The 13,182-nt window shown below is 45.7% G+C and overlaps 1 protein-coding gene across 1 annotated transcript in view; it reads left to right on the top strand.

The window, feature by feature from the left end:
* The window catches only part of ARHGEF3 (Rho guanine nucleotide exchange factor 3), a 313,291-nt gene that overhangs the window by 27,058 nt on the left and 273,051 nt on the right, over positions 1–13,182 (top strand). The window lies entirely within an intron of this gene.

Raw genomic sequence — 13,182 nt, 5'->3', positions numbered from 1 at the left:
GGCTTTGCATCCGGAAGCATCTGCCCCTTTCTGTTGTCCAAGCCTCCCTGGACACAGAGGAATGATTATAACCAAGCAGAAGGGTCCTCCTTCACTCCTATTTCCCTGCCACATGGAAACTTCCAGATGGGTTTTGTAGAAGGTGTGGTCTTGCTCTTGACCTGTGCCAGCCTGCTGAGCCATAGAGGTCCCATTGCAGTGTCAGAAGCACCTCCCTGGTTAATTCTGTGCCCGAGCAGTGGGTGAAGGTTCAGCAGCTGTCAGAGCCAGGCCGGCACTGGACACATGACTTGGCTGGCCCAGTGAAGTTTGCTCGCACCTCATTGTCATTTCTTCTGTGCTTTGCAGGCATGTGCCTCTCAGAGAGGAGGGCAGGGATTTGGAATCCTGGAGGAGATCTTTCAAAGCAGACCCAGGTCTCAGCCTCTGACCTGGGGATCAGAGGAGGGGCCAGGTGGGCTGCCAGCCTCTGCCTGCACAGTCTTGCCTTCTGGGAGGGTCTGGAATGGTTTCTCATCAGGTTTTTTTATATTCTCTGGAAGTGCTTTTCTCCTCTTCTTTTCATCCTCCTGTTTGCTCAGAATCCCAGTTCCTGAAGCTTCGGGTTCTGCCGGAGCCCTTTAATCCAGCTGCCCTGGGCTTGCTCCATTCCAGCAGAGACCCCCTCTCTCACACCTTGCCCCTCGAGACCCACAGTGCTAACTACAGCGCGGACTCTGGACTCATTCCCTGTGGGACCTCCAGCAAGTTGTTACCCTCTCTCCGAGGCCCTCTGCCTTTTCATCTTTCTGTTTCTTGTCAGGGGGGAGGACATCAGCCTTCGTGGAGCACTGTACCGGGCTCTTCACCGGCACTGTTTCATCGAATCCCCACAAAAGCCCGTGGAGCTGACACCACTGCCACCCTTTTTAATAGTTGGGGACACGAAGGCACAGAGCAGCCCTTTCCGAGCTCTTGTAGCTGCCAAGTGTCAGAGGTCAAATTAGAGTCCCCATAGTCTTAACTTCAGAACTCAAGGCCTCAACCACTTATCTGTACTGTGAATGTTTTCATCATTTACAGTGTAGCTCTGTTAGCAGCTTATGGTACATCATGCTATTGGGGAATTACGGTATCATGGAATCACATCTTTCTTAATTTTGACTTATGTTAACTGAACTAGAAGCTCTTAGAAGACAGAAAAAACCGTTGAATCCCACTCTTCCACTTAAGTGAGTGTATATTCTGTGGGGGTTGGAGGAGATTGGGAGTGGTGAGAGCTGGCCGCACATCCTGCATGCCCCCGATACTGTCAGGAGCCCTGTGTGTGAGTCTGAGGGTTACAGGTCTGTGTGTTTCCTCTGTCCCGACCCCTGACTTTACCTGGAGTGTGGCTAAACACACAGACACCTACTCAGACCTGGGCTTCTCGAGGGAGGGGGCGCCCCTCTCTAGGACACACCTTCCTAAGGGGCTTTCCAGGGGAATTCTGGGCTCTGCAGGATTTTCCCGCTAACTTTAGAATTTGCCCTCCAGTGTCAGGGGCCGTGATTGGTCCTCCCCTTGGTAGGGCCTTTCTCCACTGATACTTGGGTTCAGAGCACAGAGATGGAGCTAAGATTTAGCCAGAGAGTTTTCTAGGGGAATCGGGCTGCTTATTTACTCAGGTGCCAGAGTATATGGGATATGAGAAGTTTGGAGGCCTGGATCTAGGAGTAAGACAGATCCCACTGTTCAGTCCCCGTGGTCCACTTGTAGCTGCTGGAGCTTCGCCAAGCTGCTTAAGCTGGAGTTTGTTTCCTTCTATGTAAAATGTGGATAACAGTGTGCATCCCATGGGGTTCTTGTGTGACTTAATGCAGGTATAGAGTAGGTCCTTGATAAGTCTTGATTCCAGTGAATTTTATATTGTCTTCAGTTGGCTAGCTACATACAGTTTCATGAAACATTATTTATAGTTGGGCTTTTTTGAAGCGCTCTTTGGGCATGAAGCATGCTGTATGTAAGCATTTGTCTTTGCAAGTAATGAATGATGGTGAGGCAAACCGGACAGCTGTCCTTGAGCTGAGTTTGTGAGTGTGATGTATGTCAGTTTTACAAAGTTCACTTTAATAAATGTCCTGGTTGGTGAAGGATCAGGTCAGAAAATCTTTCCCTGCCCAAGGGATCCGGTACTTCTGTTGAGGGGGTGGGGTGGAGACAGGCATACCTGTGTTTATGCTTATGCCCTGATTCTTCCACTCACTAGCTCTGTGGGCCTAGGGAAGTCACTTAAACCCCTCCTTGCCTCAGTTTCCTCGTCTTCAAGAAGAAGGTAAGAGTCCCTACCTTACAGCATTGCTGAGAGTGTCCAATGGGATCAAACATTTGAAGCCCTCTGCAGCATGCCTGGCACATAGGGAGGCTGCTGTCACCGTTGCCTGTGGTGAGGAAGAGGAGGGCAGTGATGACAATGGTGGCAATGATGACATGGTTCCCAGATCCCTGGGTAGCCTGCATGCCCTCACTTGGATGGACTATGCTTGGGCAGTGGCCATCTTAGAGTGGGCAGCACAGACAGTAGACCCCAGGCTGCTCTCTCCACTGTATCTCACTTCCTCCTACCTTTGGATCCTCTGTGAATGGATGAACATGCCCTCTGCCCATCAACAAAAACAAAGTGTCCACCAGATACATCATTGCAGAGAGTTAGAGAGAGGCAGGTAGGAGGAAGTGGTTTTGTAAAAAGCAAGGTTTTTCAAACTTTTTGGTTGCATTGGAACTATTTTATAGGATGAGAACTTACCCAAGAACCCTGGCATGTGGATCATATAGGACAGGAGATGCCCTGGTTGAAATCGGAGCACGCTTTGGCCTAAGGACAGGGGGTGGGAGCTGGGCAGGACTTGACCATTGGTGGTATCCCCACCAAACCCTCAGTCTGGGATCTGGGATCTGATCTTCCACTGGGAAGACTGAGACTTGCAATGGGGACCTGAGGACTGACCTAACCTCCTGTCCCCGTCTCCCCAAAGGAGCATGTGATGGAAGCCATGCAGCCTTTACATATTCAGTGAGAGCTGGGGCTGTTCCCACTACTGGGGCCTACTCAGCTTGGCCTCTCCCTGCAATTGAGCCATGTGGAGAGCCAACCGCTGAAGCTGGAGGCTGCCTGGCAAGAGGGGAGTCCAGAATCCTTGTTGGAGTGCTTGTGATACTGGCATTAGTCTGTTGCATCCATTTCATCACTGGGGCATCTTGACATTGTGTCTAGAAATGTAACACTCGAGTCCTTGGGTCCCCAGCATACATCTTCCTTTAAGAGAGTGACTTAAGGGCTCTGGTGGGTACTGGGGGATTTTGCCGCTTGAAGCCTCGTTTTTCTGTGATCCTGGGGTGGCCAGCTCCCATGAGGGCCACTTTATTTCTTCAGCTGCATGCAGTGGCCTCCGAGGTGCCCTGATTCTGCAGTAGGTTTGTGTCATCTTTCATGCCAGTGGACAAGTGCAGGTGACTGAATTTTTTCTTTTGGTCTGCAAGCATTGTACCTGTCAGTGTGCTCACAGTTGGGGTGCCACTGCACCCGCTGCAGTTGGGGAGACACAAGCACATATTGGTGGGATTTGGGTGAGGGGGGAGCATGGCAGGAGCGCCAGGGAGTCACTGGGGGGCCTGGGAAAGCCTGTGGGGACGAGAGTGGTTGAGTTTACAAAGTGTCTCTTTGAGGGTGGCTGTGGAGACCTCATTTCTCAATTCTTGCCTCCAACTGCAGTGCCATGTCCAGACCTCACAATGTCTGGAAGGATGGAGTAAAAATACAAATAAAAATAGATAACAACGACCACTAACTGAGTACATCTTCTTGGCTAAGCACTCATTGTAGATTGTCTCATTTTGCCCAGAGGCACAGAGCCCACTGAGGCCAGATCCCGTCCCTGGTTCTCTCCAGCCGCCGCAGGTGCTGCTCCCCTTGTAACTGTACATCTCTCCGTTACTGCTTCACCACACTGTGCTGTAATGATCAGTGTTTTTTTTAAACTTTGAGATAGTTTTAGTAACCCCCAAATATGTCAACCCTTTTTTGTTCTTGTAAAACTGCTAGTGGTACAGCTGTAACTGAAGCCCTCCGTAACCTCCGGCCAGTCCCACGTCCCTCCTTAGAGGCAGCCGTTTAAGAACGTTGTCTCCTGAATAGTCTGCGCCCCAGGCACAGGCACTCTCATCCGCATCCACGCAGACGCTGCGAGCCAGTCTGTGGGAGGATGAGGGTGCGCCGCTGTGTCCACACCGCCGGCCAGAGCACTGTTTGGTATCTGACCAAGGGGCCGGCCTCAAGGGAAGAGACTGCACGGGCTCGAGCCGGCTGCCAGCACTGTGGGCCACGGCGTGATGTCCCCGCAACGGCAGGGCTGCCCGTGTCATTGTCTCCCGTTCAGTTTATCTCTGGCCACAGCAGCCCTCAGGGGCGGTGGCCTTGTTTTTAGTCAAGGCCTCTGGGCCACATTTTTTGGCCACTATAGAGGTGAGGTCATCTGGTGCGGGTGGCTTGGGGTGTTGTGGTCACAGCCCCACTTGTCCAGTGGGCCTTCAACTGTGACTTTGGCGGACAGAAAAAGAAAAAATGTATCCAGCTCTCTCCCTGTTTTGATAAAAGCCTGGAGAACAAACCCTGACTGTTGTTTACTGATAAATGTTTATAAAGCCCCCAAGAACCAAGCATGATGCAGAGCCAGGAACAGGCAGGCTTCTACAAATCTCTCCAGAGGGTGTTCCCTTCTAAGATCTGAGGCTGAAAAGATTATTTGGTGAAGAGTCTTAATTTGTTATTTGCATGCTGTGAAGGTTTTTTTTTTTCCTTAGTATATCTTTTTTTTTGTCAAGTATTTATTAAGCACCAACTATATGCCTAACCCAACTCAGGTGGGGCATTATGGAAGCAGAGTGGGCTCTGGAATTAGATTGCATGGGTTCAAATCCCATCCTCTGGTGATGACTTTTGGGACCTTGGGCAAGTTAATTAGCCATCTGTGCCTCAATTTCCTCCTATTCAAAAGGGAGATTATGATAGCATCCACTTCATTGAGTAGGAGAAGAGGAAATGAGGTAATGCTTGAGAAATACTGCACCTGATGCATGTTAGGTGTTCAGCAAAGGCAGTTATATCATTAGTAGTTATTATGAATTAGCATTAGGCGTTCACATGCAGTCAGAACTAGGAGGCGGAAAATTGAATGGGCAGGACCTGATTTTTGTTCTTGAGAGTTTCCAGTCTGTTTGGGGAGACTAGATTAAGGCACTTGTTACTATTAGCAATTAATATGGGACAGTAGCAATTAAGAGCAAATGGTGTGGCTTGTATTGCAAGCCCTACAGGAGTTTGGGGGGGATTCCTGGGGGGCAATGGTGGCGTGCCAGGTGGGTGTGTCCATGGGTGTGTCAGGTGGGTGAAAGGAGTGAAGGAGAGACAGAGGAAAGACCATGCAGCAGGGGTCAGGGGAACATTCCAGGTCTGTCTGGTGAACAGCTCTTGGCAGGATGGGGGGTGGTGAGGAAGTCACCTGGGATCTGCTTCATCCAGAGGTGAAATGACACATGCTTGTGGAGTGGAAATGGATGAGAGAGGCAGAGACACTGTTGCTGCTTCTTTTTCTCCTTCTTCTTCTCCCCCTCCTTCTTCTTTAGTTATAAACGCATTTATTGAATTTTCATAACTGTTGACCTCCAATTGTGGGATGCAAAGTTGGGAAATGTAGCATGTCTATATTGATTTATAGAAAACAAACAAGCAGCAAGCTTCTTTTTGAGAGGATTATGGAAACTGGTAGACTTGGGGGAAACAGTTGAATAGAAAAACTTTACCTGGTTCTGCCTTTCCTACAGACAAACGCATACAGCAAGCGCTCTTGTGTTTGATGTCATTGGTTCAGTGTTGTCTTGTGAGAGTCATCCTTGTTGCATGTAGCGCTGTAGATCATATGTCCTCATACACTGTGAATTACCACCTTTTATTTCATTCATTCTACTGTTGATGAGCATTTGGGTCACTTCTGGTTTGGAGCTGGAGGTAAGCCAAATGATGGCCCCTCAAAAGATATTCATGACCTCATCCCTGGTCACAGGTACCATTCACTGGTAACACTTGTGACTGTGTCACTTTATGTGGCAAAGGGACTTTGTAGATTTGATTAAGTTAAGGGTCTTGACATGGGGAGATGATCTTGAATTCTCTGGGTGGGCCCAGTGTAGTTACAAGGATCCTTGTAAGAGGGATTCAGGAGGGTCTGGTCAGAGGATGAGATATGACGATGGAAGCAGAGGTGAGAGAAGAGGGAGATTTGAAGGTGCTACATTGCTGGCTCTGAAAAGGAGGAAGGGGCCATGAGCCGAGGAAAGCAGGTGACCTCTAGGAGCTGGAAAAGACAAGGGAACGGATTCTTACCTAGAGCCTCCAGAAGAAATGCAGTCCTGCTGACCCATTTCTGACCTCCAGAGCTATAAGATGACAAATTTGTATTGTTTTGGGTCACTAAGTTTGTGGTTATTTGTTATAATAGTAGTAGGAAACTAATACAGGACTGTTATGCAGAGTAGTACTGAGAACATTCTGGAAAATATGTACCAGAATGGTGCATGTGTATACCTAGAAGCAAATGCAGTTGAATAGATATTGCCACCGTCTTCCAGAGTGATTGGAAGATATGAGAGTTCTGGTTGCTTCGCATCCTCACCAACACTTGGTCTTCCTGAGAAGAGATATTTTTCAAAGAAAAATTAGCAAGATTTGGTGTCCAGTGGACACCTGATAGGAAGTTGATGCTGAGCAGATGCTGGTCACCACTGATCCAGCCCGCTGAGGAGAGGAAGGGGGCAGTGGTGGGGAGAATTAGGATTCTTCTTCCATGGAAGAGGAAGTGACTGGCATAGGAAATACTGATTAGCTTTAGATTAATACAGAGCTTACCAGCTGAAGAGTTAGAACAGCACTCATCTTTGTGACTTGCTGATTACCCGAGGTGAGTGATGGGTCTTGTGAGGTGGAGGAGAGGTCTGTGCTGCTCACCAGCTCCCCAGACTTTGAAAATTGCCCTCTCATAAGTGCTGTGACCTTAATCACAAGCTAATCACAACCTCTGTGAGCTCCGGTTGTGCTGTTCCTAAGATGGGTGTGATTCTGCCTTCCCTGGGTGGCTGCGGGTGGATGAGAGGAGCCTCTGTGTGAGAGCCATGAGTTTACTGCCTGCAAATAGGAGGTTCTGAGTCAGTGGTAGCCCTGGTCATTACTGACAGCAGTAATGAGCACATAAACGCCTACAGAAGTTGGCAATTCTGGGTTCAGAATGAGTGTTCAGGGGCTGAGTGGCTGTCCTGGGAGGGGTCTGAGAATATCACCAGGGTGTCCAGGGTGGGTGAGGTCAATCCCTCTAGGGCTTTAGAGAGACACTGTCTCCCCACAGCCCTGAAACTGCTTTTGAAACTATTTGTTCATTCATACATTCATACATTCAACCAGTACTGAGCTTTACCTTGAACATTATAATACAGCGGTTAGTTCTTCTTTCTCTAATTGCTTTAGGTGTAAGTTTAGGTTGTTTATTTGAGATTTTTCTTGTTTCTTGAGGTAGGATTGTATTGCTATAAACTTTCCTCTTAGAACTGCTTTTGCTGCATCCCATAGGTATGGGGTCATCTTGTTTTCATTGTCATGTGTTTCTAGGTATTTTTTGATTTCCTCTTTGATTTCTTCAGTGATCTCTTGGTTAGCGTATTGTTTCACCTCCATGTGTTTGTATTTTTTTACAGTTTTTTTCCTGTAATTGATATCTAGTCTCATAGTGTTGTGGCTGGAAAAGATACTTGATACGATTTCAATTTTCATAAATTTACCAAGGCTTGATTTGTGATCCAAGATATGATCTATCCTGGAGAATGGTCCATGAGCACTTGAGAAGAAAGTATATTCTGTTGTTTTGGGATGGAATGTCCTATAAATATCAATTAAGTCCATCTGGTCTAGTGTGTCATTTAAAGCTTGTGTTTCCTTATTTATTTTCATTTTGGATGATCTGTCCATTGGTGAAAGCGAGGTGTTAAAAGTCCCCTACTATGATGTGTTACTGTCAATTTCCCCTTTTACGGTTGTTAGCATTTGCCTTATGTATTGAGGTGCTCCTAAGTTGGGTGCATAAATATTTACAATTGTTAAAGTTAGCAGAAGGAAATAAATCATAAAGATCAGATGAGAAATAAATGAAATAAATGAAAAAGAAATGAAGGAAACAATAGCAAAGATCAATAAAACTAAATGCTGGTTCTTTGAGAAGATAAACAAAATAGATAAACCACTAGCCAGACTCATCAAGAAAAAAAGGGAGAAGACTCCGATCAACAGAATTAGAAACAAAAAAGGAGAAGTAACAACTGACACTGCAGAAGTACAAAGGATCACGAGAGACTACTACAAGCAACTATATGCCAATAAAATGGACAACCTGGAAGAAATGGACAAATTCTTAGAAAAGTACAACCTTCTAAGACTGAACCAGGAAAAAATAGAAAATATGGACAGACCAATCACAAGCACTTAAATTGAAACTGTGATTAAAAATCTTCTAACAGGGCTTCCCTGGTGGTGCAGTGGTTGAGAGTCTGCCTGCCAATGCAGGGGACACGGGTTCGTGCCCCAGTCTGGGAAGATCCTACATGCCGCAGAGCAGCTAGGCCCGTGAGCCATGGCTGCTGAGCCTGCGTGTCCGGAGCCTGTGCTCCGCAACAGGAGAGGCCACAACAGTGAGAGGCCTGCTACCGCAAAAAAAAAAAAAAAAAAAAAACTTCTAACAAACAAAAGCCCAGGACCAGATGGCTTCACAGGTGAATTCTATCAAACATTTAGAGAAGAGCTAACACCTATCCTTCTCAAACTCTTCCAAAATATAGCAGAGGGAGAAACACTCCCAAACTCTTTCTACGAGGCCACCATCACCCTGATACCAAAACCAGACAAAGATGTCACAAAAAAAGAAAACTATAGGCCAGTATCACTGATGAAAATACATGCAGAAGTCCTCAACAAAATACTCGCAAACAGAATCCAGCAGCACATTAAAAGGGTCATAGAGCATGATCAAGTGGGGTTTACCCCAGGAATGCAAGGATTCTTCAATATACGCAAATCAATGTGATACACCATATTAACAAACTGAAGGATAAAAACCACATGATCATCTCAGTAGATGCAGAAAAAGCTTTTGACAAAATTCAACACCATTTATGATAAAAACTCTCCAGAAAGTGGGCACAGAGGGAACCTACCTCAACATAATAAAGGCCATATATGACAAACCCACACCCAACATCGTTCTCAATGGTGAAACACTGAAACCATTTCCTCTAAGATCAGGAACAAGACAAGGTTGTCCACTCTCACCACTATTCTTCAACATAGTTTTGGAAGTTTTAGCCACAGCAATCAGAGAAGAAAAAGAAATAAAAGGAATCCAAATCAGAAAAGAAGAAGTAAAACTGTCATTGTTTGCAGATGACATGATACTATACATAGAGGATCCTAACAATGCTACCAGAAAACTACTAGAGCTAATCAATGAATTTGGTAAAGTAGCAGGATACAAAATTAATGCACAGAAATCTCTTGCATTCCTATACACTAATGATGAAAAATCTGAAAGCAAACTTAAGGAAACACTCCCATTTACCACTGCAACAAAAAGAATAAAATACCTAGGAATAAACCTACCTAAGGAGACAAAAGACCTGTATGCAGAAAACTATAAGACACTGATGAAAGAAATTAAAGATGGTACAAACAGATGGCGAGATATACCATGTTCTTGGATTGGAAGAATCAACGTTGTGAAAATGACTATACTACCCAAAGCAATCTACAGATTCAGTGCAATCCCTATCAAAACTACCACTGGCATTTTTCACAGAACTAGAACAAAAAATTTCACAATTTGTATGTAAACACAAAAGACCCCAAATAGTCAAAGCAATCTTGAGAAAGAGAAACAGAGCTGGAGGAATCAGGCTCCCTGACTTCAGACTATACTACAAAGCTACAGTAATCAAGACAGTATGGTATTGGCACAAAAACAGAAATACAGATCAATGGAACAGGATAGAAAGCCCAGAGATAAACCCACGCACATATGGTCACCTTATCTTTGATAAAGGAGGCAAGAATATACAATGGAGAAAAGACAGCCTCTTCAATAAGTGGTGCTGGGAAAACTGGACAGCTACATGTAAAACAATGAAATTAGAACACTTCCTAACACCATACACAAAAATAAACTCAAATTGGATTAAAGACCTAAATGTAAGGCTAGACACTAAAAAACTCTTAGCGGAAAACTTAGGCAGAACACTCTATGACATAAATCACAGCAAGATCCTTTTTGACCCACCTCCTAGAGAAGTGGAAATAAAAACAAAAATAAAAATAAATAAGTAAATAAACAAAAATAAACAAATGGGACCTAATGGAACTTAAAGCTTTTGCACAGCAAAGGAAACCATAAACAAGACGAAAAGACAACCCTCAGAATGGGAGAAAATATTTGTGAACGAAGCAACTGGCAAAGGATTAATCTCCAAAATATACAAGCAGCTCGTGCAGCTCAATATATATATATATATAAAAACCCAATCAAAAAATGAGTGGAAGACCTAAATAGACATTTCTCTGGAGAAGATATACAGATTGCCAACAAACACATGAAAGGATGCTCAGAATCACTAATCATTAGAGAAATGAAAATCAAAACCACAGTGAGGTATCACTTCACACCAGTCAGAATGGCCATCATCAAAAAATATACAAACAATAAATGCTGGAGAGGGTGTGGAGAAAAGGGAACCCTCCTGCACTGTTGTTGGGAATGTAAATTGATACAGCCACTATGGAGAACAGTATGGAGGTTCCTTAAAAAACTAAAAATAGAATTACCATATGACCCAGCAATCCCACTACTGGGCACATACTGTGAGAAAACCATAATTCAAAAAGAGACATGTACCCCAATGTTCATTGCAGCACTATTTGCAATAGCCAGGACATGGAAGCAACCTAAGTAAGTGTCCATCGACAGATGAATGGATAAAGAAGATGCAGCACATATATACAATGGAATATTGCTCAGCCATAAAAAGAAACAAAATTGAGTTATTTGTAGTGAGGTGGATGGACCTAGAATCTGTCATACCGAGTGAAGCAAGTCAGAAAGAGAAAAATACCGTATGCTAACACATGTATATGGAATTTAAAAAAAAAAAAGAAAGAAAAAATCATTCTGAAGAACCTAGGGGCAGGGCAGGAATAAAGACGCAGATGTAGAGGATGGACTTGAGGACACGGGGAGGGGGAAGGGGATGCTGGGACGAAGTGAGAGAGTGGCATGGACATATATACACTACCAAATGTAAAATAGATAGGTAGTGGGAAGCAGCTGCATAGCACAGGGAGATTAGCTCAGTGCTTTGTGACCACCTAGTGGGGTGGGATAGGGAGGGTGGGAGGGAGGCTTAAGAGGGAGGGGATATGGGGATATATGTATACATATAGCTGATTCACTTTGTTATACTCAGTGTTAGCAGCAACTAACACAACACTGTAAAGCAATTATACTCCAATAAAGATGTTAAAAAAAAATACAGTGGTTAGGAACACAGACTTGAACCCCCTGGTTCAAGTCTTGGCTTTGCCGTTTGGTGTCTGTATGGCCTTCGACAAATCTTAACCCAGTTTTCCAATTCATAGAGTGAGGCAGTGCCTGCCTCCTAGGGCTGATGTGAGAATTCAATGAGATAATTCACGTCAGTGTCTGCACCTTGGGCATCCCTCAGTGCTGGGATACAGAGATGGGTGTCCCCAGTGCCGGCTCCTAGCCACAGGCTGAAGGACAGTGGTTTCTTGATGGCTGTCTACAGAAAACCTTCTCCAACACCAGGAGGGAAAACCTGAAACCCTGATCCAGAATTAGCCAGTGGGCCTGTGAAGGCAGACTCTGACCTCATTGCTGCAGGGGAAATGTGACTTAGAGGAGAGTTTGCTGTTGGCATCATTTGGTATGTAAGTATCAAATCCTCTTGCAGCAGTTACTGTGTTGTGTAAGAGCTTGCTACACTGAGCAAACTTGGCTTCCAGCCCAAGGTGAGGTGGGCCAAGGTGTTCACAGCTGCAGAAGTGACCCTGGTGTGAGCCACTGCTTTCTCCCCTCTCCGTTCGTGGCAGGAATGCAGTAACACCTCTGGGACTCTGAGTTCAAGTCCCATTACCCTTCCACATTCACATCCACATCCCTCCTTCCAGGATCCACATCTTCCCTCTTGCCTCGTTCTGGGTCCCTCCATAATGCACATGCCACAGCTGAAGAAGTTAAACTCTGATGGAAGCCAGAGCAGTGGCCTCAGACAGGGATCCAGATGCTAAAAATATCTCTTAGTGTGCTCTTTGCAAGCTAAAGAGCAGTGTTGGAGGCTGGGGCTGGGGATTCTCCCCAACACTGACTCTGTCCAACACATTATGGTGCAGGGGTCCCAGGTATCTGGTCCTGCTCACCTGGGTCTGAAAGTTTGTTCACATTGTGCTTTGATCTGGGAGAAAGCCAGACCCACAGTGGAGAAGATGGAGGATTGCGGGGAGATTTGGCCAAGCAGCCTATGATGCTCAACCATCAAAACAGCTGATGCAGTGGAGCTGGGCCATAATGACAGCACCAGCATGAAGGTCATGGGTGTCAAAACTATCCTGGACCCCCTTTTGCCTAGGAGGCTCCAGGCTGGAGACCAACACACCATCCCTCAATATGGTCTGCACAGCCAGTTCTTCCTGCGTTGAAAATGACAGCTGTTTCTTTGGTTACAAATGAAGTAGCTGGTTCGTATTCGGGCCATGGTGCAGAAAGAGAATCTATCTTTTAATGCTAAAGCCACACCCTGAGTGGTGAGGAATGCAGTTCCTGAGGCTGGAGAGGGGACCTCCGAGTTGTAGCTCAGACTCATCCTGGGGCAGACGTGCAGGGAGTGGAATAGTGGGCCGAGTCCTCCACCATTGGAATGTTCTCCCTCTAGCTCTGTCTCTCTGTCTCTGTCCCTGTGTTTCCTAGTCTCTGTCACTCCTAAGCAGAGACTAAAATCCTTAAATGTGGGTATCGTGTACATTCAGGTGACGTTTTACCATCCCGAGTAGCCGTTTCGTGAAGTGAA

This window comes from Mesoplodon densirostris, chromosome 10 (genome assembly GCF_025265405.1).
Source record: "Mesoplodon densirostris isolate mMesDen1 chromosome 10, mMesDen1 primary haplotype, whole genome shotgun sequence".
Taxonomy (NCBI): Eukaryota; Metazoa; Chordata; class Mammalia; order Artiodactyla; family Ziphiidae; genus Mesoplodon; species Mesoplodon densirostris.
This window is presented reverse-complemented; position numbering and strand designations above follow the sequence as displayed.